The sequence below is a fragment of the Ambystoma mexicanum genome, chromosome 5q (genome assembly GCF_040938575.1).
Source record: "Ambystoma mexicanum isolate Mex_15411 chromosome 5q, UKY_AmexF1_1, whole genome shotgun sequence".
Taxonomy (NCBI): domain Eukaryota; kingdom Metazoa; phylum Chordata; class Amphibia; order Caudata; family Ambystomatidae; genus Ambystoma; species Ambystoma mexicanum.
In genome coordinates, this window is record NC_090933.1 from 1,202,440,278 (window position 1) to 1,202,464,278 (window position 24,001).

General features: G+C 46.2%; 1 protein-coding gene across 2 annotated transcripts in view; it reads right to left on the bottom strand.

Annotated features, from left to right (window-relative positions):
- The window catches only part of PTP4A3 (protein tyrosine phosphatase 4A3), a 179,386-nt gene that overhangs the window by 145,819 nt on the left and 9,566 nt on the right, over positions 1–24,001 (bottom strand). The window contains exon 1 of one of the 2 annotated variants that reach the window (XM_069621718.1): positions 977–997. The exons of the other annotated variant lie outside the window; for it this stretch is intronic. The gene's annotated coding sequence lies outside the window, so the exon portion shown is untranslated. Of the gene's footprint in view, positions 1–976; positions 998–24,001 lie in introns of those variants that run through there. 2 annotated transcript variants of the gene reach the window in all.

Below are 24,001 nucleotides of genomic sequence, written 5' to 3' on the forward strand. Positions count from 1 at the left end.
GGTAGGCCTCTTCCCCCTGCCCCACCATCAGTGATCAAGAAGCTGGATTCCCCAATACTCACATTGACAGTACATCATTATCACCTTTTGTGAAAACGCTTAGCATATATCTCGATGCCACACTATCCCTCACGGCATGGCACGTTTGCGCCATTGCCTCCTCTGCCGCTTACACAACTAAACTAATAAAACTTCCAGACCCTTCCTCTCTCACTGCTGCCTTACAATAGCCTGAGCCACCGTATGATCCAGGCTGGACTATTGCAATGCCCTTTTTGCAGGTACCACTGACATCAACATTCAGAAAATGCAAGTTATCCAGAACAATGCACCCAGAGCAGCACTGAATATCCCCAAAGATGAACATATCACAGCAGTAGGGAAAACAGTCCACTGGCTCTCTATTCATGAGCGGATATTGCCCCGCCCCATTTTTAAAAGAATTCAGAAAAGCATCTTCTGCAAGACCCACCAGAGCAGCCTAAGCCCACCACATCACCCAGCCCGAATTCCAACGGGCCAAAGCTGGAGGCTCTAGCTTCCAGCCATTGAGGCCAAACATTAGAATCGCCTCTCACCGACCTTGTGTGCTGAACACTCTTATTGGCCATTCCGGAGAGTGCTAAAAACATTGATGTTCTCCCAATATGAACTGCAAGTGCCGCCCAGTCATGCGGAGAATTGCAAAACTGACGAAGCACGATGCTCGATTCACACTGTGTTCACACTGTATGTATACATAATGCCTGTATTGTCATATGAGCAACTGGTCATGTAACAGCGCCTTTCTGCCTCAGGGTTTAGCACGCTATATACATGTAGAGAGAGGGAGACCCCCTGCAAACCCTCATGAAATTGCTCCTTGGCTGGTTGCTCCCACATACTTGCAGCAAACCTTAAGCCCCCCCCCTCCCCAAATAATAAATATACCAGCTACAGCTGGTGTAGAAAGGTGGCCAACCTTGTGTGTACATACCTTGAGTGAGGCTTCCCGGTTCATCAGGCTGATTCTAACTCCAGTAGTTCTAAGACTGTGGGCAAAGCCCAATGAAGTTGAGTTTTGGGGGTGAATCTTGGATCAGGCACCATAAACATGCGGATCCGAAGATTCAACCCACACCAGCCAAGGGTACAGTAAAGCAGAGTTAGGGAGCGCTGCGCCAATGGACTTCTTGCTGCTGTCGTATTTGTCCAAGTGCGTTGCAAGGGGGCCATGTCTACTGAGCTGGCTGGAACCAATCAATGTATCACTCGAGGTTGTGTTCAAGCAGAGGGGGGTGACAAGGGCCCGCTGCAGAGTTAAAAACGCATTTTAAAACTGGGTGAGGTGGAGGACCAATAATCAAAATCAGTGTGATAACATGTACTCAATACACTACATAAAAACGAAGGAGAATTCTGAATTGCTACTGTGCGTAAATACATTGGTCTGCAAACACACACCCACAAAATTGCAGCTTTTGTTTTTTTTTAAAGACTAGAAAAGCTTCCTTCAACGCTTCATAATTTGCAAGTACCGACTGAACATTAGGCAAGAAAAGGTGAAAACAAACGCTGCAATAATTACACAGCGCTGAACTTTCGGCGCTGAAAATAACAAAACTGGGCTGGCTTTCATTGTGGCACAACAACCTAGTCGCTGGCAGCACGAGTCTCGGGGGGGGGGGGGGGTGAGAAGAACCGTAATGAAGGTTTACCAAGTAGTGCGCTGTAATTTAAGGTGACGCAACCTGGCATTTGGAGAATTGCGCTGCCCTCAAAGAGGTACGGACTAAACAGTCTGGAGGCGCATGGACTCAACACCCAGCATTTAGTGGATTATGCTAAGGTGCTACAGACCCGTCTGCTGAGCTCTCAAGTTCCCCGTGTCCATGCCTGTCAAGGACAGGATAGATAAAATATTCTTTCTTGGAATTCTGGGAGCTGTAGCTTCCCACAAACTTCAAATGGTTTCGAAAAAAATACAACTCCAAAAAATCTACAGCATGGCCACTCCCCCCCACCCCAGACCAGAGACTTAGAAATAAAAGAATTGAACAGAGACTATTTTTTTTTTGTAACAGACAGATCACATTTATTGGAGTCAGCAAACGCGTCGGGGCTGCAAAGAGGACGAGTCCCCACCCCTGCCCCACCCACCCCTGGGTCCAGAGCCAGTTCTGGCCAACCCAGGGGAACACTCCTTCCACCTCACTCGGATTGAGAATGCCCTGGGGGTAGAGTCGTGGCACGCTATACAGGTTGTCCTAGCACCCACTCCGTAGGCTGGCCATCCATTAAGTGTAAAAAAAAAAAACAAGACTGGAAAGCCTTCTCATACACATTGAAGTGTCGTGTTTCTGCCTTGGCCCAGTTGCGACGCTGCTCATCGCACGTTAAGGAGAGTATCCAGCATTGTGGGGGGGGGGGTAGGGGCTGCGCAGTGTTCTGCTACTTTCGCCCCCAAATGCAGTGTGTGCAATTCCATATGGTCATTTGTGCCCCCCAAACTGCCCAACCCTACCCCAATCTACATTTTTGATAACAGCCGATGGCATTTTAACAAAAAAAAACTGCAGGCGCTATGGGGCAAAATACATGCAAATCTCCTAATTTGCATATGGATTACACCAAAAGTGCCCTCGCCATTGCAAGGAGCATCATCAGTCACTGATATGATGATATGGCATTTATAACACACCTATACACATGTGTTTCAAGGCACCATGGAAGTGACTTTAGAATAAGTTGCCATAAGTAAGGCAAGTGGCAAATAACCCGTGGTGCAAAATACTTCAATTGCTGCACCATTATATATGGAACAACTCTGTACTCATTAGGCTTTTTTTTTTATAATAGCACGATATATAACACAAGCTATGAGGTGAATCAGAATCACATACAGAGCTGCAGATGAGAGCGCGATTAAACCGGGATAAGGACAACTTAAGCAACTGAACATATCTTCACAGGTTGTTGATATAGAATGTATTACGGTATCGCTTTCATGTGCTTAAGTAATACTTTATTTATAGCAATGCTTTGGAAGCAAACCACATTACACAACGTATACACTATAGCCTTTCATAGTAAACGTATACACTACTATATGATGAGCCGAGTATGGCTTCAGTTTTATTCTCCCCATCCTGCATTCCATGTCAAAATAGCATCCAGATTAATCTGAGCCTAACTAATCCCCCTTGGGTTTTCAAGCCTCAGTATTGTTTTATAAAGCATGCAACATTTTTCCTCACTTCAGATCACTCCATCCAATACCCATTTCTAAAGAGACAAAAGTCTGTGCCAATAGTCCCCCCCTCCCATCAGTGCCGAATGCCTCACATTGTAATGCTCTGTTGACAGAGCAACGCGAGAGCCCCTCTTCTGCCCTGATCTCCTTGGGACATTGTCCTGGCAGCAGGTCACTATCCCCTTATGAAAGTGAGGTGTCCTGCTGCCACGACAATGAACATGCCAGAAGGACAGTTTCCTGTAGGGCACCCTCGTTGAGGTGCTAATGGGAGAGGGGTCCCACTGACAAACGTCCCGGTCGGGCTCGAAAGAGCCACGGGGGTGGTGGAGGGCGTGGCAGGGAGCAAGCTTACCCCACCCCCCGCCCGCTCAGTATGCCACTGATCATGCTATTGGTCCGAGCATGGCATTTGAAATGGGCTCCTATTTTTGTTATTTGGTGTATCTTTTTAGCATGGGCCTAGCAGCGGAGTGAGGTTATGTCTAGGCCTGTAAGAATAGGTTACTAGGAATATAGTTAGGAGGGCACAAGTCACAGCATGGCAGTGTGGCATCACTGTTAAGCAACAGGAGCAGTAAAGAGTGTGCGGTACCATCCGCCATGCACAAACGGGGTGACTAGGGTGCATACAGGTTGTGTCTGTGTATTGGTATATCCAAGTCCAATAGAGCGTCAATCCAATGATACAAATTAGTTAATGCGATTTACCCATATAGAAGGTGCCTCTTTCTGAATTGCAAGAAGGAGGTGTGGGGGGGGGGGGGGCAAATGCCAATACATGCATGACTATGTTCGCTGTTCCTTCCTGCCTGGAGTTTGAGCTACAAGAAACCTTCGACTAAGACTAACTTGCTTGAAGAGAATGCAGAGCCCAGTCCAACGCCTCTCGACACTGCATAGGTAGGAGGAAAAAGTCTGCCAAGTGCAACAAAAAAAACTCCCGTTTACTAAAAGCTGCTTCTGAGGCAGATGTTAATGGCATGCTTTCATGTCCCCCTCCTTACGAGGGCATCCCTTTCCTCTGGTTCTAGAGCAGAATCCCGCAACCTTCAGCTCTCCAGATGTTTTGTACTCCTTACCATTGGCTGATGGGAGTTGTAGTACAAAACAGCTGGAGACAAAAAGGTTGCAGACCCCCGCTTGTAGAGGTTGGCTAGTAGGGGTCAGAAATTAAAGGGATGTCCTCTCAAAGACCTTTGGATGGACGAGGTACAGCACTGGGCAGGAAAGCCGTACTTCCATCACAGGGCACACCTTGTGCAAATGATCCGGCATAGCAAACACAAGAGCTCGCAAGGTTTACGATTTTCACTGTACACAGCTTGACAAAGCTAGTGATGGCCGAAATGTAGGCTTTTGCCTTGCATTACATTCATTAATACAGTTCCTCTCCCAACTCCGCATGTGATCTATGACTGGGCGGGGTCTGCCAAGCGCGAACACCTTCCGTAGGACCAACTCTGCTGGAATGAACGGCTTCCATGCTGACTAGAAGGGCAAGTTTATCATTTCATTTAACTCTGGTTTTCAGAGGGATTCTAAGCAATTGAAATGCTTGCCTGAAAAAGGGAACTGGGAAAAATCAATTATCCCTTAATCACACACTTTGTCTCCAGTGCAGATGCTGGGATTACACTCCCTAGTCTAGTGAAACCTTCCCGAAATCAGTCTTAAACAAGCAAGTACTACAAAAAAAAAATATGCATTTTAAGTAATTCAGCTCCATGCTTTTGGTCCCGGTACAAGGCCACATAGGCGTAGACAGGGTAGGGCCTGAGCAGGCAAGGCCCACCCAAAATCTGTAAATGCCCGCTTGGGTGGGCATTTACATGTTGGCCCAACTTCATTAGCTTCAGGCCCCACTTTTTGGACAATCCTGGCTTCACCTCTGCAAGGCCAGACAGCATGATCGCTCAAAACAAAAGTGAGAAGCACGGGGTGCGCTGCTCCGTTAACTTCGATCATGGCCTCCTCAGGGTGCCATTAACTCGCAGGATTCATTAGCTGCATCGATTATCCCGACAAGCTGCCAAGTACAGAAAGAACCAGAGAAATAGCCACGATCCAAGGGAAAGATCCCACAGTGGTCGTGCGTGTACACCACAGCGCGCCCAGCGCATCTCCCAACAAGCCCTCATCAGGAACGCGTGCCCAGTGATTCAGACAGAAATCCCAGCTCCTTCAAGCATCCGCCCAACTACTCGCAACTCCCGAGGCAGTAAGGCGCAGCCATCTCTGCCTGTTCTACGCAATCTCGCGCTAACCCTTCCACCCCTCACAATCCGCACCTTTCGTTCAACCACACCGGCTGCGCAGTGGTAGTCTACACTGCTCCCGAAATACCATTAAAATCCCCAACTCCCGGTCCATAATGTCAAGGGTGGGCACAAAGATCAAGCACTTTACCTAGACAAAGCCTTGATTTACACATCAAACAAGACTGGAGGAGCAACGTAAGCACATCCTGCGTATATAGCCAATCCCAACCTGCGTATATAGCCACGGTGTAATCACATTTGACAAACGACAACATTTCCAACTGGTCAAGACTATCTATATGGCTAGGAAAGTTTGTATGTTAAGCTGCATGACCGAGCACGCACAGTGCATTTGATTAAACAGCTTCGACTATGTAAAGGCAATCCCGAAGGAAGGGCGAGTTGTTAAAGGCCTAAAAGGTCTCTTGCAACGTCTTAACATGGCTGTGTGCACCAGTGAACACACATGTTAAGAGACATCTGAAATATCCATAGCCACCCCACCTTGAGCAGGTGCCCTCTAAACCTGTGGGGAGAGTCAACCAGCACCCATGCACGTAGTTTCAGGGTCACCACATATCGAGCAGGGGTCTGCAACCTCAGGCTCTCAGTTTTGCACTACACTTCTGATCAGACCTATGCAACAGTCAATGGTGACGGATCATGGGAGTTTTAGTCTAAAAACATCTGGAGAGAGAGAGTGCAGACCCCATGCTGGGGGTTCCTTGTCCATGAAGAGGTTATCTAGGATTCTCCAGTAGATGACGCAAAAGATAGAATTTTGAAATCGACGTGCTGCTACAGTCTACGAAGGATTTCCCACTCAGCACAGCCATAGGTTCAATTGTGGGATTTGATTTTCATCTAATCAGTTACCAATGTGCATAAAAAAAAACTGCACCGCGAGACACTGAAGAAGCTCCGTCATAGGTCTGAATTGGCATCACTGGATAATGAACCATGTTCATTAGGTTGTCAGCAAGGTCTTCCTAATTGGAAACTTTGCTATTATACCACCAACCAGTAACAGAGCTTGAGCAACCTAGTCCAAAGGTACTCCAAGACCTCCAAGTTAGTGTGGCATCTTTGGAACACTCTTCCCATCTTCTTAAGAGCTTCAAGTCCCACCTCCTGTAGAGTCCCCATTTTCTTCTTGCATCCCCATCTCTCCAAAATGTCAGTTATATACACACACACACACACAGGACTCTCCTTCAGCCTTGCCCCCAGATTAGTCGATCTTCTTCCACTACCCACAAAGGCAATGGTGTTGGCCTCAAGGTCAGTAAATGCAGCCCAACTACTCCCCTGCAACCTTCTTCACATTACCTTCAAACACTTTGCTGTTCAACTTCTTGCACCAACCCCCCATCCCCCCCTTCACCATAACCTACATTAATTGGAATTCTCAACTTCTGTGATTTTGACTGCCGGCCGCAGCCCAACTTAGACCTCCATCCACGAGACTAACCTACAGAACCAGGCTATGGCTGAGACTTCAGACTTATTCCAGCCTAATACCACTCGGTGGCCACCTTCAACTGGCAGTCACAAAACTACCTTGCTAGGTTTCAAGTGCGAATACATTTAAAAACACTTGGGAGAAGGTCAATTGCTTGGTCGCCACTTTGTCCAGAATATGGGAGTTCCTCCATGCTTCCAGCTATCCTCCTTAATTGCATTTATATCTCCTTGCCCTTTGGTTCAATACGTTTTTAAAGTCCACCTTTTTCAGATCAACTTCATGGATAAAGCGTTTTACACGTTACTTACTACTTGACCAAGTATTGCATTCCTCTTCCCCAAATACTTCTGACCCAGCCCCTTCGACCACATTATTCACTCACCCATTCATCCTGCTCCCATTTACTCAGTGGGAATTCAAACCTAGATCCCATTGTAAAAATCACGCTTCTTAAAAGCACTCACCTAGTACTGCTCTGGCTGAATTGGCTCTCCTGTGAAAGTAGGACCCCTTTTGTGCCATGCACACGATCTAGCACCTATATAACCGGATTCTACATTTCTACTCTGCACTAATAGTTTTCCATCAGGATCTGCACAGTCTGCTTCAAGGTGGCTACCACCAATTCCCATATAGAGGAAACCCACTGTTGAGACAAAGATACCGGCCAGCTATCAGCGAGCCTCTTCCCCCGTCCCCACTTTTCTGATGCGCGGAGGGTGTTGGAGGTTAATCTGCATCACTACTTACCTGAAGCTAGGCTCCATGACCACCTTGCATATAGGATCTGAATCGGACCACGATAGAAATCACGCTCAACCAAATGTCTAACTTAAGTGCTGTGCGCCACTGCCATCTTGCAAACAGAATTTCTGGAAATGGAGCATGCCTACCCACAGAGTTTGGATTTAAAAATCCCCCCTCTCCCAAATAAAATTTGATATGTTAAGAAGCTGCTAGTTGGCCTAAGGCATCACTCCTGGCAACTGCTGGTGACCAAAGAATTTTCCCTCATCGAACAATTTCCCCCACTTGCAAAATCTCAGGAGGCATTACATAGCAGAATGAATCCAAAAGGCCCACAGACGTGCATGGGAGGGTGCCAAAACAGGACCAGATTCAGAGCTTGGGCAGTTCATATAAATGACAAACATGGGGCCCGCTTGTAGAGAGCCCATTTCTGACCAGGCCAGCAAATGGGCCCAGTGCAACAAGCCCTATGTTGAGGCGGCAAGAGTGACCCACCTCAAGATGGGCAAGGCTGCACTGGGGTCTAGGGTAAGCGGGGGGCTAGCAGGATACCTGGGCAGTTCGGCCCACACAGTTGAAACCCATATTGAAACGTGGTGTGGGAAGGAGTGAATTCGAGATCTCGTTGAGTTATTGTGAAGGGGCCCATTACAGGGGCACATGTTGGCCCACAGTGTGTGGAATGGCAAAGAGCCGGAATCAGTGACTCAAACAGCATGCTGGTGAGGCGTACATTCGGGGACTCTGAATCAGAAAAAGGATCCCTTGCAGTCGGAGCAAATTGGCAAGAGGACAGATCCAAGTCAAGCAAACCAGGTTAACTATGCTAACCCCTCCGTAGTGACGGAGCGTCCTCTGACTTTTTTCAGATTGGCTATACAGCCCAACACCCTTTATCATTGGGAGGCTTCTTGAGGCGCTAAATTCCTATTCACATCCAACCACCAATATTCTGCCTTGATAAAGACTACAGTGGAAACGCGGTTGGCTCCTTCACCTGCCATGTGTTTGCCAGACTCATGAAGTATGTGCCCACTACATTAAATCTTTTTGATTTAAGTCAGGAGTTCGTCCTACTTTACTTTAAGCATACTGCAAGAACTAACGGTTACAATCTTTGGTCAACAGTCGCCAGTTACTAACAAGGTTTGTCATACCACCACAGAACTTACCCCAGGGGAACATTGGAGTTCTGGTTCCCCGACAAACCATGTGTCAGGATGCAGGTACCACCATGCCCATCAACTAAAGCCTTGTCGGTAGGGCAGGGGACCGCCTCTCCTTTCAACTCCAACCAACAAACCCAGCTATGCTACAAGCAGAAGCTTCACGCCAGTTTCCTACTGCCTCAAAAGGCTGCAACAGTTGTTAGTACCTAAATGCACGGTGCTTAATTTATTGATCGTGGTAGGATGATCAGACTGGCAGCGATTCCAACCTGTGAATTTGAGGCTGCGCCCAGACAGAGGTAAGCACTTAATTCTTATTCATCAACTCTGCCCTGCAAATTAATCTCCTCCATTCGCTTCTCCCGCCACTGCTGTCAAATATCCTCCTCCCATTACCCCAAACTCCTAATTGGAGGACAATCTCCCACTTGACCACCCCTCTTCATTCTCAAGCCTTCCTGAACCATACACACCTCAGCCCACCAAGCAACAACCGCTTGCCTTTGCCCCTTCAGCCTCTGGACGTCCAAGCCCCAAACCACTGCGCCGCCAAGAAAAACAAAAAAAAAAAGGTTTAGAATCATCCCCTCTCAGTAGATGGCGCTGTTGAGGTATTGAGGGAATCACTCCTGCTCAGTGATCCACAACCTCCTCCTCAGTTTTTATTTTTGTTATTTAATTTTTTTAAATTAAGTGTTTAATACAAATATATTAATAGTTGACTGATTTTGTGAGCGCTCCAAGTGGAAGCTCCTTTTTAAGGGACTTTATATTTTGGGTTTGTGGGTACCTTGGTTTTTAGGAGTTTTTCGAGCATCCAATGGATAGAGACTAAGGTGGGGAAAAAAAAAAAAAAAAAAAAAAAAAAAAACCAAACACAAAACACACCCCCCCTCATCCTCTTAACTCCATTGGCCGCTAGATTTGCAGAAGCCCGACTTTAAAGCCCTGTCCATGAAGTCGGTCTGGCAGTGGATCAGTTCTGGTCCGATAGCCAAAGTAAGGAACCGCCCAACTCCTCCAAAGGACAACAATCATTGGCAAAGTCAACAGTTTGATCTTTTGCATAGGCATTTGTTGGGCACCAGTTAATACTGTTATGGCAGTGCCCATCTATACCGTTCGCTTTGTAAATGCTTAGTTTTCACAGGATTTCAGTGTAAGAACAAATCAAGTAGCAGATGGCACACATGGTGAAGACATTACTACAGCAGCATCTTCAATGAAACCATGCACTCTCAGCAGTCTACTTAGAAAGAAGCCCGACAGGCCAGTCTGTTACGGTTTGATAAAGCAAACTCATATCCCAGAAGGATGTGCTCTGCGCGGGGAAAGGCAAGTAACGGGTGGGAATGGCAATGCGGATTAGCATGGCAATGGGCAATCAAAGGGTGGGTAAATAACCAAACACCCAAAGGCTGCGTCCTTCCTCATGTTCGCCCTCTCAAAGCTGCATTCCAATACTTATAGGTGGTATTTAAGTGACATTGAATAGCCAAAACTAAAAAAGGAGAGATGGGCAGGGCACCCACTGCACTGGATGCATGTATGTAATCAGAAAGATGCTGCATAAGCAGAGATGCAGGGTTCGACATTGCCAGGTGCATATGGACAAAAGGTTACAGTGTGCATCTCACAAGTAAGTTACATGTGTGACTCGATAGCTACTAGTTACCCCTAGTAGTAGCTCCCGATTCCTGGGAGATGCCCTCTGCTCATGCGCAACTAACTCATGTTTCGAGGCCATTGGAATTGGGGATAGAACAGTATCACCATGCGCAGGATTGCAAGGACCAGTGGTGCTGGCAGCAGGGGCTTGTTGTACTGTGGAGAAGCATGCAGTAATTAACTGCACGGGCCTTGGTGTAAAGGGAATGCTGGGGTGTCATGTTGCCAGGGAATGCTCCCATATTATGTTTAACGGTTATTATTGTATGCCAATAGAAAACCAGGTACCAAACAAGAAAAGTCCTTAGAGGAAAATAAAATACAAACTCTTCCTGTGTATATATTTTTTTTTTTAGACTTAAAAAAACTGCAAAAGAGCCTTTTTTACTGTTAATTCAACCCCAAATTACCATTTCGTTCAGTAGGCAGAGAACAAACATTTGAGCCCATAGCCTGTAAAACGGGCCAGCGAGTAAAGTAGCCATTTCGGGCAGCAAACTGCTAGAGTTTGTGTCTGTTAGCACAAAAAAACACAATTGGTGCCAGGGTTCCACTTCCCATGACTTTTTTGCTCAATGAATTGAAAATCCGAGTTAGGACAGCAAACGTTACCCGAGAGATGCCTTTATGCAAGGGAAACAGGGGCATGTCCCCTGACCCACACCAGACTGTCAGATGTATTTATTTTACAAAATAAAAATAACAGGTGTTGCTATTCTAGTGTGCTGCAGAGGCCATGTTATGCCGCCAGGCTGTTAGTTTATGATCCGACCATGAATCCTGTAACATCCTGTGTTCACTGTAGTACTTAGAGTTAGTGTTTACTATAGCACAACCTTTGAGGCATTTTTACATCTTTCTTTGGGGATTGTATTCATCAGGTGCAATAACCAGAGCTGAAATGCAAATAAGGTTGAGTGTCACAATGGTTGAGAAGATAGCTCAATGTGTTGAACATACGCTTGCAAATATCTGGGTTCTTAAGTGTTGAAGCAGAGTAATAGGTCATCCATAGCTTCTGCCCCTCCTCCAGTTCAATATTGCACAGTGGAGAAACGTTACTCACAAAGATAACAGACAACCGTAGCACCCTTGTTCCTGGGCAGGTACAGCAGGAGATGGGCAACATAAAACTAAAGATGGCTTGAGTAAACCAAACCAATATTGTGATGATGCTTGTGCATGCATTAGACAAAGCAAATGAGCACTCGACATGAAGAATGCGAACACTAGGTAATGCATGTATTTATAGGATATATGGCATTTGTAACGCGCCTATACACAAGTGTTTCAAGGCGCGATGAGGCAAGGAAGGGGGAAATAGAGTGAGGACAGACAACGATCTTACTAGGCCAAGTGACATTGAGATAGCGCAAGTACAGAACAAGCAGTGTGGCCAGCAAGTGCCAGGTGCAAAGGTAAGTGCAGACAGAATGTGTCCAAAAGTGTAGGTAGGGGGACTGTAGGGTTACAGATACAGACCCAAATGCAAGGGTTGCCGGGAGGCAGTACGGGTGTGCAAATGGGCAGGCAGGGACCTGGGCACGAAATCAGAGGGTAGCTAGGTGACCAGTGTAATACAAGACAGGAAATCAGTAGGGGAGAGGAAGAGAGAAGGCAGAAGCAAAGAGGAAGGTCTTGAGGTGTTTCCGGAACCTGAGTTTCAGAGAGGCATGAGGCTGTCCCAGAGGGAGGCCCCAGCCGAAGAAAGATCTACCACCAACTTGTTGCTTGGAGAAGTGACTGACCTGGAGGGAGTTGGAGGAGCGAAGAGCTCAAGTAGGAAGGTATTTACGAAGAGAGAGAGTTGGAGGGATTGAAGACCCAGGCCCCAGAAGGATATACATGAAAACATTAACATAGTATCCATAAGACATGAATACTAGCATAAGCAATGTATACGCTGAATGCAACATGGACACGCATATATAGCTCACCAACATAAAAAGCAACACTAATTGGCTGCCATCTTTTCCAAAATAGAAGCCGCAACACGCTTTTAAGTAAATGAAAGGCCTCAAGACTTCACAAGAACTCAAAATGCTGAAATATCAAAATACAGATCTGTGCAGATCTCAGACAGCTAACAAGCCAAGGGTACCATAAATAAGGGCGGATAGGAACGGCAGTGGGGAAGCATGAGATAACATTTCCCCAAGACTTAAGTCGTACATTCAGATTAAGAGTGCAAAAATAGAAGCCAAAAGACTCCATGAAGAATAACTAAAGAGTGTCCCCTGTGGTAAAAGAAACCATAGCATTCACATTAATATTAGCTAAAATCCTAATAAAAGCCGGGTGAAAAAATTCCAAACACTGTCCTATCACACGTGACCCAAAATTGAAGAACAAGGTCTATTCATTACCAACAAACACAGACAAGACACCTGCTTTACTCCTTACACAACCCCAGGAACGAGATGCTGTACAATGCCAAATACAAGGAGCACACTGGCTCATGACCTAGAAGTGAGGAATGTTATTTTCTTTAATGGAAAGGAAAGCAGTCTGGCGATCTCTCGCCCCCTACTCCCGCCTGGCTCATGTCGTGACAACCCGTCAGTTGTCCAAGGTTGGGTAGTAAGAATCCAACCAATGTTAGGCCTCCCATAATTATGTCAACCAAAGCTCATTGCAGAGAGGTCTTTTCTTTTTAAGGTCATCAATTTGCACTGGTCGCAACAGGAGCCATTAGACATGTAACCCCTATACAAAGTATATGTAGTTACCACTCCAATCCCTGTATCTCATAGGTTCTGGTAACTAAGATTACAGTACAATATGCCGAATACTGAACAGGTAACCTGTTAAGCACACTGAGAAACATAAGACTTTGTATGCTGTCCGCGCTTTATTTGGATGACAAAGCTGGGTTTTGTCTTGCACTTTCAATTTCTGTTATTTAGTCGGGTTTGATTTGGGTCCTGAACCTCTGTGTAATTTGGGACTTTCCAGGCCGTCCACATATGCAAAGTCAAACCGCCACATCCCGGCAATGCAGATTTCAACTATACTCTGAGGGTAATACACTTGTGTATACAAATGTTGGTAATGGAAACTACTGTGCTGAAAAAAAATACTTATTGCAGAAAGCAATCGTTTTAAACAACAACATTGCATAAAGCGTGGTGCGGGTATAGCAGCCATTCACTCCAAACAAGGGTTGTAAACTGAGCAGCCAACCCCAATGAAGAACACAAGCCACTCCCAATGAAGAACACAAGCGGTCTCCTTAGGAGGATTGGCGGCAATTCCACCAAATTAGTTTACCATTACCACCACACGGGCCTGCGGATTTACAATGGGATTATGCGTTGGCCAATGGCAGCATTAATCCCCATTTTTGAATACCTTAGGACTTGCATGTGGATTTCTAAAACCCTTTACTGCAAGTGGCAATTCCTCAATGGTAAATCCACCGATTTTCTCTTTTTCAGGCAAAACTAGGGGCACATCCACCTTTTTGCTGGTGGTGGTTCCTACACTTCACCTCCCCGCCCTCTGTAATTCAGCAGTGCACAAAAAGTATGAGCAAGTGGAAGCATTCCATCATCACCATTTTTCTGGTACTGCTAAATTCCTGTCCAGCCAAGTCCTTCGTCAATTCTTAGAATCAAAGCACATACACATTCCTGTAGCTGTACATTTGCTTCCAGCTGGGTTATGCTATATAATGAGTACATAGCACACACAGGCCTGTCGGGCAGATCTTCAGGTTTGCTCATTTGACAGTCTTCACATTAATAAAATCAGAGCAGGTGAATTTAATCAGGTTGTGTTCATTTCATTCTGTAAAATTAAGTAAAACCTAGATGGAATAGTTTTGGCTCATGTATTCGAGCTTTTATTATGATAATCCTCAACATCCTATACAGATTTTCTTTTTTTAATATTTCCATTTTGTTTTCATCCTACAAGGCAGTTCTACAAAAGACTAACCATTATAGTTTACAAAATGAAAAACAATCAAATCATTGTACCTTGTTGCAGGACAAGAACCAGGAAACAATTATCAAATGCAGAAATTGCTGACTGGGCTCAAATCCCAGCTACGTTACTTGAGCAAATTGTTTTGCCCTGGGCAATTTATGGTACCTACTGCCAAAATTGCCAATCCTTAAAACATTTCAAAACTGTCTGCCCCTATATCCGATTCAGTCCCCTCTTCAAAACATACTTACTCATAGTACCTCACTACAGTGTTACATTATACACACCTATTTTTACCACTAGTATACTAAAAACCCCAATGTCGGGTGTTGCTTGGCAAATTTATGGAAACTTGAAAACCCTGACCCTCTTCTAATGTACGCCTGTTTAGTAGTATGTGCACCTTTTAGTAACTTCTAATCTGTATTTTGGATCTATGCTAGTTTCTTCAAATCGGTTCTCTGGATCCATGCTTCAGCGTGTGCATCTTCTGCGAGCATGCATCAGAGTTCTGTGCATGCGATTGATCGGTGGCCTACAGACTACACATACATCAGTCTGGCCTTGTTAAAATGTGTTGTGTGGCCATGCTAGAATTGGGCAGCCATCGTTCTTGAAATGACACTAGTCTCATATTCTGAATCCAGAGTGGATGAAGAGGGTCATCATAGCAAGCTTTGATTTGGAATCATGACAAAGGGGCGGGTTGGGGGTTTGCAACCAGAGATTCTTGCATCCCTTCATTTTATGGTACGGGGTGGGGAGGGCCCAAAAGAGGTCTGCCTCACAGGCCTCAACATCCCAAAAGATGGCCGTGTGTTACCTTTTTGCAGAAAGACAGTCATTAAGTTAGTTTATTTACCCTCTCTCCACAGTACCATCAACTTCCCGAGACCGTCCCATCCCACCGGGTCCCGCTCATAGAGAAACCCCAAATAAGGTAAATTGAAAACTCCTGTGTGTCCAGAACTGAGCAGCTAGATGGCAGGTGGACCAGTTCCAGAGGACAGGCTGACACTGAAGGTATTGAGGGCTCCTGTTTATAGTACTTTGTGCTGCTGGATTGAACTGAACTAGCTTCCAGCACCCCTGTATGAATCCTGAACTCCATTGTAGCATCTGGTTCCATATTTTTGGGCAAGGATGGTGCATTATGCTCTGTCTTGCCGGCCCTCTGAAATACTAAAGTCTATATTTTAGAGGGCCTCTTTGGAATACTACACTCCTGTGCTTCCCCCAATACACCGGCAAGTAACTGATCCCCCTCCCCCCAAATTCCAGAAATTAAATAACCTGCCTCAATTTAGTTTTGGATATGTGGGTGTTGCTGTAAGCAGAAATTATTGGCATTGGAAGTGGCAATAGCAGAAAGAAGCTGAGAGTGAGGATATTCGGCTTTTTTCCCACCTTTTGACCGACTGATGATCATGCTAGATCCTGTGCCCGATGCCACAAGTCCTCACTCCAAACACATGCCACTAGGATCCATTTGAGGGATCACTGATTTTAAGGAAAAGACGGCATCAGTTTTCTGATAAGTAAAGGCTTAATGGTAGATGTAAATCAGCTCCTGGTTTATTAATAAAAATGTCTTAGACAAGTGTGCCTTCTGCTCTATTCATACACAGTGTGGCCTTGCGTGTGTGTCTTGAACTTAATCAGGTTTAAAAAATGTTTTAACAAGCTTTGGCAAAGCCAACGGTTTTGGATCTTGTAATATGCCTTATCGAGGCATTGCCACAGTAGGTCCAGGCACTACCACATGCCTACACAAAAGCCAACAGTGACTTTGCACTGCTCGTTTCTCGTATGTTCTCTCACTCCAAAGGCATCGCCTGGACCCACCACTTTATGGCGGAAGCAGAACTATTATTTTTGAACAACCTTGAAGCTTTGAGGCTGCGGTGTAGAAACAAAAACACTCCCAGGTTTCGGGGAGGAAGAGGCGAACTGTACAGGAGTTTTTCCACTGCATTTGTTGCCATCTTGCCAATTCTGCCGCCCAGGGCACTGCCAGAAGGGGCCTGGTTAAAATACCGCCCTTGCCTGGGATCGCCTCAGTGTAGGGTGACCCGATTTTCAAGGCAAAAAAACCAGGATGGCCAACAATATAGAAAGACTAAACACTCACCTCTGACAACATTCTGAAAACCTAATTTTTTTTTTTTTTTTTTTTTTTTAAACGGGACTGTCACGCTCCCTTCCCCAAAACCGGGACAGCGTTTTTAAAATCTAAAGTACTTGCGGGACAGGAGGACCGAGGCCCCATTTCCGGAACAGTCCTGGCAAAACGGGGGTCCCACTCCGAGTGTCAATCTGCTGGTCACCATCCACTAACATCCTAATGCAGTGCCTAAAAGGGCACCATCAGTTCTTCCATAGAGAGCACCGCTCATAGCCCTACACACCCCCTTTCCCAAACGCTATACAGGTACCCGAGGAAGGTGTGACATTGCTGTGGGCGTTACAGTTAAGGTGGCAGAGCACCTCTCCTACCCGGTCCTCTGCCAGTAAATGGGTTAAAAACATTCCAAACAAATTCACTAAAATCCATTTTAAAATGTTGCGGTCAATCAAGAAAGACCACAGTGCAATAGGTTTACCGAGATTATTATGAACGGTACAGAGATAAAAAGCCACCACTCTGCCGAAACATTACATTCTGTTACGGTAAATGAAAGCCAGGTGGGCGTGTACCTCGGGTTCCTGACTCACTGGAATGAGTCAGACTTGCTGCAAAGGCTTTCGCCTATAGTAGACTCGTGCTGCATCGCCCCTGGGACCAGACTGCAAAGTAGCCGGTTCAGAAAGCCTTAGTCATTTGAGTAAAGGTTCCCCAAGATGCGCTTTTAGCGGGGGGGGGGGGGGGGGAATACCTATTGGGGGGGGGGGGGGTTAACACGTGCTTGGTCAGCGCTTCTTAGAGACGCAGAAGGTTTCAGTGTGCCAAATCCAAGTTTGCTAGTGCTCACCTTCATTGAGAAATGCTCCGGCCCCAGCAAGCTGCTGTGAATAGCACTTTTTCAGAGACTGGCTGTCTGCACACAGCCAACCGAAGCGTGGTGGACTACAATTCTGCTGGATTACAAGAAAGGCAGAAAGAATACAGCGGGCGCAGAGGGCATAGCGGTAAGCGCAACAAAACCGGGTGATGCAAAAAGAAATTAACACCACTGCAGGTAAATAGGTATTTACGGATGCAAAAAAGGGATGGAAGGGGATCATGAGCAAGCAGAGAGGGAGAGGGTTGGGGGGTGGGGGGCAAACGTACTAAGCCACAGGAATCATCCATAAAAATAACTAATAAAGCAGTGCCAGCAGCAGAGGGCGACCACAATAAAGCACCACAGTGGAGGCGGTAATATTGGCATCAGCATGGAGGACTGCCAGCCTTCTAACAGAGACTACTTTGAATTATATTGGCCTTCGCCAAGGATTTACCCAGCCGGGAATCCCTTGGCCAGGATTCCTTGCCATGGTTCTCAGCCGTGGGGGGGGGGGGGCGGGAAGACATCCCCTCAGCCAATGAGGAGATGAGAAACTGGGCCATCCTCCCCCAGCCAGGGATTCAGGCAAGTGTTTTTTCCCCCCCTACCCTGCAAACAAACCCCCCGCCGTCCTGAACTCCACTTAGCCTCTTATTTCTCTTTTTTCGGGAGAAAACGCGCTGGGAACACTTGTTCCCATGTCGTCCGCTCCTGATGGCCGCCATGGAAAGGTAAAACTGACTCCGTTTTCCCTTCCCCGGCAGACATTTTCTTTGACTTTTTCTGTTCCGAAACGCTCGAGTGCTTGAACAGAATAAATGCCATTACGGGGGTAGTAGTCTTGCTTGACTTCAATTGAACAAAATTGACTTGACCACTGGATTCAAACTGTGAATGGAAACTGCACCAGACAGCGATGTAACAGTGGAATGGGGAGAGAGTAAAATGTTATCGCCATAAAAACATAATTGATGGCTGCGGGACTCCAATCAACTCAACAGGGCCTGTAACACATGCAAAGTAAGTGAAAAAGGTGCGCTTCAATGCAGAGCCCTTTACCACCCCCACCCAAGACTCTAAGTTCCTTTAACGAATCATTGGGCTAAAGTGATATTCCAGTTATTGACAAAGACTACAACTCCCACAATGCTCTTGAATGTTAAAAGAAAGCCCAGGACCATCAAAGTGGCTTTCCGTTACACAGAGTTATATGGATACCCTACACACCAGTGGTTGTTGCACGATAATGCTCAAATTGTAAACCCTTGCATGTTTTTAGGGGGTCCAGCAAATAGCACTACAGTACAATACTCCACTACAAAAACAAGCGACAATAAGTATCAAAAGCTCTTTCTAGCAGATACAGTCTAATGTCAGATTCCTGCCAGGCCAGGATTGCAGTGTTAGCCAGAAATCCCCATCTAGTCATTTTGAGGATATATTAACGTTCCTATACACAAGTGTTTCAAGGCAGAACGAGGCAAGGGAGGGGAAAACAGAGGGAGGACAAAGACAACGATCTTACTAGGTCAGGTGACATTGCCCAAGTGCAGAAGGGGGGGTGCCAGGGGAGGGGAGTGCTGTACAAGGGATCACAGTAACAGTAAAGTGCGTCCAGCAGGTGTCCAATAAGTGCAGGTAAGGGGGGACTTTAAGGTTACAGATACAGACCTAAGTGCAAGGGTTGCCAGGCGACAGTGCGGGTTTGCAACTGGACTGGCAGGGACCTGGGCCCGAGTTCAGAGGGTAGCCAGGTAACCAGTGCAGTATCAGACAGGATATCAGCAGGGGAGAGGAAGAGAAGGCAGAAAAAAAAAAAGAGGGAAGGTCTTGAGGTGCTTCCGGAACCAGAGATGGTTCTCGTCAAGTTTCAGAGAGGCAGGCTGTTCCAGAGGGAGGCCCCAGCCGATGAAAGATTTACCCCCAACTCGTTGCTTGGAGAAGCAGCTGACCCCGAGGGAGGTGGAGGAGCGCAGAGCTCGAGTAGGAAGGTATTTATAAAGAGAGTTGGCGGTATTGAGGACCCAGGCCCCAGAAGGGATCAATAAGGAAACTGAAGGGGAGCACAAGAGCATGGGAGGAGGTAGAGAACGCTGCCACTAGTGCACAAAGCATGGGAAAATCAAGTGCAAGGCTAGACCAGCAACAGGCAGGGGCACACCAATAACACACAAGGGTGTCTGACAAATGGGGAGAAAATCAACCTGATCACAAGCACATTGGGGAATAACGCATTTACTAGCTGTGTAGCGAGGGGGAGACCACGCAGAATACCACAACAATGGCCACAGCACCCAGTATAGCAAGCACAGCAATGGCATAAGCACAGCAATGGCGCCAGCACCCAGCATTGCAGGCACAAACACTGCAGTAGGGGCTGTGCTTCACAGTGACACAGGAAGAAGCCCCCTTATAAGCACTGTCAATGACATGATTAATAATTAAGGCACTACAATGACACATTAATTAATGGGGCATACATAACTAAGTGTGCCGGACCCACAGCGGAGCGTGAATCACAATGGAGGGTCAAAAGAATGCAAGCTTGGTACATAGGAAAGAATTCATTGAAATATTTACATTACTAGAATTCAAACAGAGGATATAATGTAACAGATGACTGGAAAGAGGATGACAAGCACTCAAAGATAAAGTACAGTAAAGTTTTAAAAACTGGTTAAAAGCATTTAACATTTTGGCAACTACTGTAATGGAGAAACTCCCAGAGGACGGTTATGGCATACCTGGACAAAATTAGGAGATGAATGACACCTTTGGGGAGAAGCTTGGCTAAATTATTCAGGTTATGCATGAAAAAGATACCCAGAACTAGGTTGGGACCAAGTCGAGGCTAACCTATACATACATGAGGTATTAAAAGTGAGACTAATCCCATATGCCACACACACAGGCTAGCAAACAGACCCAAACAGCCCCCAGCGAGCAGAGGGAATGAGAGTTGCCAGCGCAAGAACAAAGGAAGGCAGCCCTTTTGGAAGAGGCAGACCAGGGGGACATGGTCACATACCCGCAGCTCAAGAGCACAGAAAACGTGCACAGCCAGGGGGAGCAACACAATAGGTCAGAAGGAGGAGTATGACAAAGGTTTCTGCTCCTGGGGAAAATAATGCAGATATAAGCACCAGTACAGCAGATGCAAGAGGGCGGGGCACTTCCTTTGCAAATGCACAAGAAACCTCCCCACAAACCTCAAACATGAGGACCATCAATACAATCATGAACCAATCAATAGACAGGCAAAGAATGGCTGGATGGACATATACCCAGCCAGACAGACAAAGAAGCAAATGCCTGCAGGAAAGTTTCACAAAGGGTTACATCGTACCATTCAATGGGAGCAGCTCAAGGGACATCCCACAGAACCTTAAATCAGCCAGGGAAGATCCAGAAGAAGTGGAGATGAAAGAAAATCAAGAAAGAATTGGCTTTGTGGAGGATAAGTGGCCCCTAGGACACACCACCTTGCAGAGATGATCTGCTCTCCTTTGGGGCTGGTTCCAAAAAAAAAAAAAACAAAAAAAAAAAAAAAAAAAGCCAGGTGAGGGCGCCCTCCTAGCCAAGGTGGACATAGAAGCAGCTTTTAGGCTGTTGCCAGTACACCGCAAGTCACAACCATGGCTGGGTTTTCAATTTGAAAACAGAACATACCTGGACAGGTGCCGAGTGCCGACCCATGGGGTGCACCATGCAATGTGCATTTCTTGGGAAATTTAGTTTGTTCATAGAATGGGCCGTTCAAAGGCCCATGCCAGAGGCATCCATGGTTCATTGCATTGATGACTTATTAATCATAGGATGCAAGGCTTGAGACACCTGCAAGCAGGCTTTGGAGAAGTTTATAAAATTCACAGACGCATGGGGGATCGTGTTAGCACATGAAAAGACAGCAGGACCAACAACCATGATCCTTTTTAGGCACCAAGAATCCCCAAGGGAAAAATAGAGAGCTTACTAAAAGCAATCAAGGTTTTAAAACAGAAAAGGAACATTGAAGGAACTACAAGCAGGTAGTGTTAATTTTGCAGTATGAGTGCCACAAGTAGGTAGTCTAGAGCAAAAAAAACAGGTTAAAATAAAACACCAACATACAGGACTGGGAGAAGTTAGGAATGACAGACATATGGGAGCAGTTTCTGAAGAATTTCAATGGGGCGATAATACGGCGCACACCATTGAATACAGAAAAGCAAAGTGATTGTACACAGATGCCTCCGGCAGCAAAGGTTTTGGAGCAATTTTGGGGGGAAGTTGGTCTGCGGCCCTTGGCCAAAGGCATGGCACACACAGGGGTTGGCCAGGAACATAACACTTTGGAAATTTTCCCCATATGGATTGCCTTAAAGCTATGGGTCCCAGACGTAAGCAACACAGAGCTGGTAGTCTTGCCGGATAATATGGCAGTGGTCAGCATCATTAACAGATCATGCAGATGGGTGCTTGGAGTGTTACGGGCAAGGACTACAATTTCTCTACATAACAGAATGGCAAAGCACAAAGCTGGAACAGAGAATAATGTCGCCAATGCTCATCTCGCTTGCAGTGCGGTCTATTCCGGCACCTCCGACCAGACGGAAATCAGAAGATCCAGGTCGCAGCACACTATGCTCCCGTGCCTGATGAAGTTCTACCCACTGCTTATGCAAAATGTTTCCACTTTACCATTCAATTTTCTCCTGGCTATGTCAATGGCTCTCTTTGATGATGCCCCTCTTAATACCTTTCTGGGTAATATTTCTGACATATATTTTTGTGCCTCTCCAGTTTCCTGCTCTCCCTGTCAGGGATGCGGATATGTCCCATGTTAATAGTTGCCTTCCTATCTCAACAAGGTTGCTAGGTTGTACCTCCCCTCCCCCGGTAGATGGTACTCGGGTGGCGGGCGGGGGCATGGGAGCAGAGACCCAAGTGCTAAGTGGTTGTCTGTATTTTCCGGTCTGCCGGGTGCAAGTGATTGGCCTCAGGGCATATTTTCCCTATGAAGACAGGGCTGCTGGAGCAGTCCTTAAGAAGAAACTGACCAGCTTGTGGTTTTCCTGGATCCCACCCACCCCGGAATGAGGTACATTTTGGCAAGCAAAAGAGATGGTCGTTGTTAGGAAGTCGTGGAGCAGAAAAAAAGGGGTGGAGGTGCCATGGGCCTGGAAGGAGGAGTGCTCACCAGACAATGTACAGGTCCCAAACACAAGAACCTGGGAGCCCACACTGGGGGGCACCAGGTGAGTAAAGGGCAACTTCCTTTACCCGGCTCGAGTGCCCAAAAGTGCAGAACTATGAACACTGCACACCGGTTTGTTGGGAAATAAACACACCGTTTTGATTTATTAGTTTTATGTTTAATAAAAATCTAGGGCCTTTTCATTGCCGACACAAAGAGTATATTGTTTATTGTATATAGTGTATGATGTCCACGCTCCCTAAGGTTAGCGTTTCTGCAGCTAGGTGAGGAAGAGCCGTCACACATGCACTCCTCAGGGATAACAGCTAACACCAGCATTGCAAGGAAGCACGTCGAGAAGAAAAAGTACAGGTACTGAAGCGGGGGAATTGGCAAAAGTTATTGAGAAAGCAGTGAATAACCAGAAAGAAATACAAAATAAATGTCAGAAAAGATTGAAAGGATGATAGATAGAATAAGCAAAAGTAGTAAGAAGAAAACGTGATGACAGACAGCAGTGACGAAGACAGAACACCTTAAGGCAGAAGTTGAAAATAGGAGGGCAACAAAGAACAAAAAGGCCTTTAAAAGGAATGGAGAGCTTTCAAAACATGTGGGAGACAGCGGGTAGAGAACCACCGACAAGAGTTAAAAACTCTGGTATGGCATATTGTGACAAGGAAGGGAAAATCTGGAGTGAACTATTTGTAGAGAGCTTCTCCCCAATAAGAGTCCCACAATAGAGCTACCAGTACTGCGCCCCTTAAGTAGTACCTTCCAAGACTGGTGATCAGCATTCCACATGCATAATGTAAAAATTCCACGAGGGTTTATTGAATGTACCAAAAACAGTGGTTACAGTGTACAAAAAAAAAATGTTTGCAAAAGATGCTTAGCTCAACTACTATAGTGAATTTAGGCTGTTAATGTTAAAGGATATCATCACCACCGAGTGGTCCCCTGACAGCTCTGAAAAGGGAAGGAGGAGGCGAGTTAGTGGGAATAAGCTCGAAAAGCTGGAAGAGAGCAGCGATGTGCTGTTGGCAGCCTCAGCCGGGTGGGTCCGTTGGCTGGGCTTGGGGTGTTTTACGGTCGGTAGTCATCGTGTGCTGTTCTGTGGGTCTATGTGTGGTTTGTTTTGTTGTTGCAGTTTAGCGAAGTTTGTGCGGATTGCTGTGTTGTGGGCTTGTGGTTGTGTTTGGTTATGTTTATGGACAGTTAGCCAGAGCTAGGATGGGACGAGGAAGAAGCAGATCTATAGATCTGCAATGTTTTAAGAGGGAAAGGGACACAGGCACATAGGTGGGGCAACAAACCGGGAAGCCTTACTACCACAACACACAGAGCCAATGACGATTACGAG